Source organism: Elephantulus edwardii, unplaced genomic scaffold, assembly GCF_000299155.1.
Source record: "Elephantulus edwardii isolate Elephantulus edwardi_28Jun2011 unplaced genomic scaffold, EleEdw1.0 scaffold00183, whole genome shotgun sequence".
NCBI lineage: Eukaryota > Metazoa > Chordata > Mammalia > Macroscelidea > Macroscelididae > Elephantulus > Elephantulus edwardii.
This window is the reverse complement of record NW_006399933.1, coordinates 1903299-1908651: the sequence shown is the minus strand read 5'-3', so window position 1 is coordinate 1908651 and position 5353 is coordinate 1903299.

The following is a 5353-nucleotide window of genomic DNA, read 5'->3' as shown; positions in this document are numbered from 1 at the left end:
AATTAATGCCTTTGAGCTGTGGTGCTGGAGAAGGGTACTGAATGTACCATGGACTGCCAAGAAAACAAACAGATTCATCCTGGAGAGGGTTAAACCAAGCTATTCCTTGGAGGCAAGGATTCTGAGGCTTTGTCGGACATACTTTGGGCATGTTGCAAGGAGGGATAGATCCTTTGAGAGGGACATTATGCTTGGGAGAGTGGAAGGACAGCGCAAGATGGGAAGACCCTCTATGAGTTGGATTGATTCAGTGACTGGGGTAATTGGGATGGGTGTGTCAAAGGCAGTGTGATTGGCACAGGATAGAGCAGGGTTTAGGGCTGCTGCACATAGGGTCGCTATGAGTCGCAAATGACTCGACGGCACATAACAACAACGACAACAATGTTTCCTTACTCATGACTACTTCTTTATTTAGGTATAAGTTTCTCATGAGTACAATTAAGTGTTCTGTGATTCCCATTTTTCTCGATGTTAGCCATAATTTGTTATGATCCACATGGGCAAATGCCTTTTCATAGTTAATATAACACAAGTAGACATTCTTCTCTCATTTTCTTCCTTAAGTCAAAATCACCAATCTGACATAAACAATGATGCCATAGTCTCTTCTAAACCTAGCTTGAACTTTGGGCAGTTCTCTATCTATATATTGTTCTGGACATTTTTATATGACCTTCAGCTTTAGAAGACAAAACAAAGTGTTGTAACAAAATGTACAGAGACCTGGAACTTGATAATTAAAAGAGAAGAACTTGTTTTGTCAAGAACTTGTTTGTTAGTTCAAGCTGAACTAACTAAAAAACAAATTTAAGCCTCAAGTTGCAATACTAAGACACTATGGGCAAAAATCTTGAATGATCCAGGAAGCATTAAAAGAAGACAAGAAGAATACACAGAGTCACTGTACAAAAAAACCAGAAAACAAACAAAAAAACCCACCAATTGGCCAACTCTGTAAATTTCAGGAAGTGCCATGTGATCAAGAACCAGTGATAATGAAGGAAGAAAATGCAAGATTCTCTGAAGGAATTATCAAAAACTAAAGCACCAGTAATCTATGGGTACCAACTGACATGTTTCATCTAACATGCAGCCCTTGACATGCTTATCATTCTATGCCACGTATTTTGGCAACTGCTACCTGGCAGACTGATTGGAAGAGGTTCATATTCGTTCACATGCCCAGGAAAGATTATCCAACAGAATGTGGACATTATTAAACAAAATAATTTATATCACATGTAGGCAAAATATTGCTGAAGATCATCCAAAATTAAATTTTAATAAAATCAATACAGTAACATTAAAGTAATAGAAATATATAAGATAAAAATAAGATATATACAAGATCTACATTCTGAAAACTATAAAATATTGGCTTGAAAATTTAAAAAGCCTAAGTAACAGGAAACAGAGTTTTCATGAATTGGAAGACTACTATTAAGGCATTGATTCCTGTTGATTTAGAAATTCAACATTTTCCCCAAAAGTTCATTTGTAGTATTTCACAAATTAAACATAAAATTTATATAGAAGAGTAAAGTATATAAGATACACTTCTCAAACAAAAAAACCAAAGATGTGTGTGTGTGTGTGTGTGTGTGTGTGTGTGTGTGAGTGTGTGTGTGTGTGTAGTAGCTAAAACACACCAAATTCACCACTACTACATGGATCCTGACTCATGGCTTTGTTGTTGTTAGATGTCATTGAGTTGGCTCAGACTTATAGTAATTCTAAGTACAATGGAACAAACCCTTAACCAATCTTGTGCCATCCTCAAATTTCAGCTATGTTTAGTGAAAAAATAATCCAAGATGCTAGACTTTATGAAGACACAGTTTTACTGAGTAAAATGCCCCCCGTAGGGGTTTCAACCCTGTAAATTTTATTGAAGCAGTCTGTCTCATCTTTTTTTCTCCCAAAACTTCTGGTGGGCTGCAATTTAATTTTAGTTAGTAATCAAATGCTTTTAACTACTACACCCCCAGGACTTCTTTATTTAATACACATACCTATAAAAGACATTTTGCAGACAATTGGGGCATTTTAATACAGACTATGTTTGAGATGGTATTATTAGAACAAGTTCACATTCTTGAATATGACATACTCTGTGAATATAATTTTTCATTCTTATACTTCTTTTCAGGTGCTTAGGGTTAAATCCTTTTACTATCTCAAACTCAATTTTGAAGGGTTTAGAAAAAACCCAAAATTACACACATACACAATAAGGCAAAGGAAATGTGGCAAACATTAAAATCTGCAAATCCAAGTGAAGACCTAGTAATTGTATTGCTCTTCAACTTCTCTATAATTTAAAATTTTTAAAATAAAATGTTTGATTAAATGCTAAAGCAACTATTTAAAACATTAAATTGAATTAAAGAATGTTATCTGGCACATGATAATCTATCAGTTATTGTCTATTTTGTGTTTATGTGAAAGTTTTCAATATTAAAATAATGAAATAGAAATGGGCAGGAGTGGCATCTACTTTCTAAACAGCATGTCTCACTATGAACTTTCATAAATGTTGATAATTGTACAGGAGCTTCAGGCCTTTTATTCATAGAGCTGTTATGAGTCGTGCTCGATTCAAAGGCAATCAACAGCAACTACAGAGACAGAGCTAACGCTTTAAATAAATATTTTGTTATTAAATTCTACTTTATTGAAGAGATTGGCAATTTTTTAAATCCTCAATATGCAAAACATTTGTAAGTTAATTGCCAGAGTACTTGCTATAGGAATAAAAAGCTTATTTCTATACAATCTTGTAAACAGGTCACATTCTATAAACTTCAAAGGAGCCTTAGAGCCTTGTAACTCCCCATCTTATCATAACTACAAGCATGTGAAAAAGAAAACTTTAGTATGTTGGAAATTAAGATATTCCTTGATCTATATGCAGATTTTGACATTGTTTTATCAGATTAAAATACATGGAATTCTAGAACATTCTATTGCAGTCTTGCCAGAGATAATGCCATTCACTACTCAATAAAAATTCATCTATTCTCATTTTAATTACAAAACAATCTTTCTTCATTATTATCATCTTTCGTCTACCTCAAAATGCTCTGCAAAAAAACATAGCAATGATATCCATTATAAAGATAAAGGAGGGTGTGATGGGGTTACTGCTTCAGAATCGTACCCCAAAAGACTAAAGCAGTAACTAGAAAATTCAGCAATCCAAACCTCTCTGAAGTGGTGCAAGGTTACCCTCACTTCAAAACAAAGCCCTTTGTGAAACAGTATTCACATTTCAGTAAAATTTCTCTTATAAATAGGCAAATATCACTGAGTCTTTCACAAGGACACTGTTTTCAAAAGTGGAATTTTAAACAGTGATATGCAAACTCTGATAACTATGTGATCTGCTGGTGTTGAGGTGCACATTAAGGGGAGAGATGTGTGGGAAAAAGCAGACAGGGGAAAATAGGTAGCAGTGTGTCCAGTAATCTCCTAATCAGAGTCCTCTTAGAAATAAATGGTCATTATGTTTCACGAACTGAAGATGAACAGAAACTTCCAGAGTGGATGGAAATTGTAGACTGAGACATATGAAACCTTAGGAATATAGGTCACTTGAAATTGTAAAGGACAGCGCTTCTACAATTTCTTTGTGAATTGTCTGTTTGCAAGTCAAAAGGAACTTCCCAACAGAAGCAATGTTATTCAGGATGCCATGTGTGTTAGGTTTCACAATGGAAAAAAAGAAAACCACTGCCAAACCAATACCTGCACCTCCAACAGAGTTAGTGAATGTTGTACAACTTTCTATCTTTTCCATTGCAGCTAGAGCAATATACAGTCCCTGGAGAGTACCGTAAACCCTTCTTACTGCCTATATAAGTTCTGATGGCATAGTGAGTTACTTGCAGAGCTACTTACCCAAAAATTGTTGGTTCTAATCCCTTCCATTAAGATGTGTAGCCTCAGAGATTCACTTTGGGTTAGATTTCTGTTGCTGCCAAATCTGAAAAAAAAAAATAAAACCACAAAACCATTCATGTTAGGATCAGAATATAATGGCAGAAATATCTGTCATGAGATGGAAAGGTTAAGTGACTGAGGCCCAGTTCCCACATAGGCCTGGTCTCTGAAAAAGTTTGGCTGAGGAAAGTTAACTCTGTACCTTAAAATAGCCAGGCATTGAACTTGGCCATTGTATCCACTGTCCACAGTCCTCATCTAGGCATCTGGTAAGAGAGAAATAGCCTCATACAGCTTGAGAGAAGAAATTATGGGCTGCAACACTGGAACGAGGGCAGCCCAAAGTAGCAACTGTCTCAGAGTCCATGAGTTCAAGGTGTCAATGTGCATGAGCTCAAATAGTAAGAGCTGAGCACAGGTACTGACTAACATGTGGTAGACTTCAAACCTACATGTGGATTCAGAAGTGTCTGGTATGGTCCCGACAGTTGTCATTGCCACCCTACTGATCAACCCAGAGATGACCAATGACACCTGGTCCACTGTGAGAAATAGTTTGTGGTGCGCCTGGAGGCTGGGTCCTCGCCATTGCTCAATGGAGCGGGCACATGATAGTGTATGTCTAAGGAGATGAAGTCGTCCACCATCCTCAGCCTGGATTGACAGCCCAAAAGTGTGTCACCAACAGCAGTTAATAACACTCTCCGTGGACTCAATCTACTTCACAGAGGTGGAGAAATAGCCTGAACCTGTCCATGGAGCTCAAAATTACCCTTTGATGAGCTGCTGCTGGGACCCATGGCTTCGGCGTCTCAGCCAGTGGGAGCCACATGACCTGGGTCAGGCTCCATAGCACCATATCTGTGGTTATGCTAAAAAAGATGGCCACCATTTAGACTCTTGACTTTGAAAGGCTACTGCTTCTGACAGAAAACAGCCTGTGAAAACTGTCCATGACTGCTTCCGAGTAATGTTACCTCATAGTGAAGTAGGGGAACACCGTGCCTAGGCTGGCCACTGGACAGGCCCAAATAGAAAGACTTGAGTGTATTAGAAGAGCCCATGAACTCTTCCAGTATGTTGACAAGAAGGGGAGCAAAGAGGGCAGGATGGCCAGGGGGGCCAGCCTGGTTTGCTGCTCAAGGACAGCTACATTGCCCCAGGGAAGTCCAAGTGCTCACAGTTCTGCACTAATGGTGGCAGCTTGGTGCAGCCTTAAAGAACCTCGAGATCAAAGGACTGATGAGTAATATGTTGCCTTCACTATAGTTGCGGAGGAAGCAGGCAATGAGGTGGGGAAACTAAAAGTTGATTTGCTGAAAATTCCTAAGGTTGTAACACCGTCCGCTGGGGGGTTGCTACTCAGGAATGAGAGAGGAGGTTTTCTTGCAAGTTGAAGGATTGTGTG